Genomic DNA, 2,300 nt, shown 5'->3' with positions numbered 1-2,300 from the left:
CACACACATACATACACACACACACACACACACACACACACACACACACAGAGACACCTGCAGACACACACACACATACGCAGACACACACACACACACACACACACACACACACACACATACATACATACATGCATGCTCAGACACCTGCAGACACAAGCATACAGACGCAGACACCTGCAGACATGCTCAGACGCCTGCAGACACACGCATACAGACGCAAACACCTGCAGACACATGCGCAGACACCTGCTCCGTCAGCATCTGCAGCAGCTGCTCATGCGTCTGTGTGTTGTGCTGATGCTGATGTGATCGTCTGTCAGCAGCATGTTGATGAAGTCTGTAAACTATAATTATCACCTGCTGAGATGAATAGATGAACTTCATTAAAACGCTTTGTTCCTGCATAGCTCGTTTGATTTGATCAATAATGCTATAATTGTTACATACAGAAAGAGTTTTTTGTCTGTCATTAAAATCTCTGCCTCTGAATCATAATGCATAAAACTCAAAAACAAACAAAAACAAAACACTTTCAGTTTTTCGACTTCAAAATTTCATGTTTAATTCAATGCGTTATTGCTGTTTTTGTGTAACTGTTTGTGAAATCGACTAGCAATTTCTGAGTGAAAATGTTTTCTAAAACAATACAAAAAAAAATGTCAGTGCAGTAATTGTTTGATCGTGTCCTGCTCTGGCTCAGCCAGTTAGTCTGAACGATAGCGTTGAGGAAACCTGTTTGTAACTGTTGTGCAGCTGTAATGTGAATGTGGGAGAGGCTGCTGCTGATGATTTTACCGCGGTAAGCTACGTCTGAGCTGCCAGTGTTCTGGTTTTAACACTGATGTGCAGGTGGTGTGTAAACGGATCAATATCACACATCTCAACACAGACCGTCTCGCTCCTGTCCGTTTACTGCAGCTGGGAAATACTGATTAACAGCTTAATATATCAGTGCGTTTATGGATTCATTCCACTGCTGCTTTATAAAACACATCCTGTAAGAGTAACAGTGACAATGATCTAATTAAAAGAATATAGACTCTTATTACTCTCAGTGAAGCGAATCATTCTGCTGATTTATATTTTATGATTCATTCAGATCAGCTGAATATTTGATGCTTAGGTGAGTGCTGGCCTTGATATGGTTGAACACATGTAATCAAGCTGTTCTGTCTGCAGTCTGAGGAGATACAGTAAATCTCTTCAGACTGGAATCAGAGTGTCATTATTGTTTAGTCTGAATGATTATGTAATTGATCTGGCTGTTGTGTTTGGTGTCAAAAGCACTTAATGAACATGTTTATTAAAGTGTGTGTGAGAGAGAATCAGCGAGCGTCTATGAGCTTCATCTGTTGACTCTGAATTCAGTCGATGCAGGGTTTACTGTCAAACAGTTTCTCTTGGAAATTTCACAATTACAAAGAAACAACAAGTAATGCATTGAATTAAACGTGAAAGATTTAAGTAGCAAGACTGAAACAGTATTTTTTATGTATAATATGTACTCCAATAATCTGTTTTATCAGTGCATGCACAGTGAAGGAATGATTTGAGTTGAGGAGTGAAAAACATTAGACTTTCTTTCACAGAATGATCATTCTGTCATCATTCACTCACCCTCATGTCACTCCAAACCCGTATGTTGTTGTTTTTTTTCCTTTTGAAGGAACTTATTGCATCTCTTCTCTGTACTTCTCTGAAGGAATCAGATGTTTAGTGTGAAGAATAGACTGAAATGTGAGACATTTGGCTTCGGAAGATTTGAAATATAGTGCATTAATCATATGGATTACTGTTATGATACATTCATACCATTTTTGGAGGTTGACAGACAAATTGTTGTCAAATGAGCTATGTGACGATTCTTCAGAAGTTCTCCACTGAAGAATAATGTGATCTGTTTTTGCAATGACATGAAGACGAATACAGTAAATGGTGACATTTTTCATTTTTGGTTTACTTTAAGCCATAGTTAATAATTAATTCCTAAAAGTATAGATAATGAAAGTAGAAATGTCTCCACATGTACCTAATATTACAATGATTATGTAAATGTTTGGACAAAAACATCCCTAAAATAATGTTTATGGAACGTTCTTATAACATTATTAATATTTGAAATACATTCTTATAAGGTTCAGAGGAAATGTTCTTAGAACAATGTTCTTGGAACGTCCTCATGATGTGTGAGTGTGTGAGTGTGAGAGTGAGAGAGTGTGTGAGTGAGAGTGAGAGAGTGTGTGTCTGAGTGTGAGAGTGAGAGAGTGTGTGTGTGAGTGAGAGAGTGTGTGTGTGAG

Source organism: Sinocyclocheilus rhinocerous, unplaced genomic scaffold, assembly GCF_001515625.1.
Source record: "Sinocyclocheilus rhinocerous isolate Xijiao unplaced genomic scaffold, SAMN03320098_v1.1 scaffold1615, whole genome shotgun sequence".
Lineage (NCBI taxonomy): Eukaryota > Metazoa > Chordata > Actinopteri > Cypriniformes > Cyprinidae > Sinocyclocheilus > Sinocyclocheilus rhinocerous.
This window is presented reverse-complemented; position numbering follows the sequence as displayed.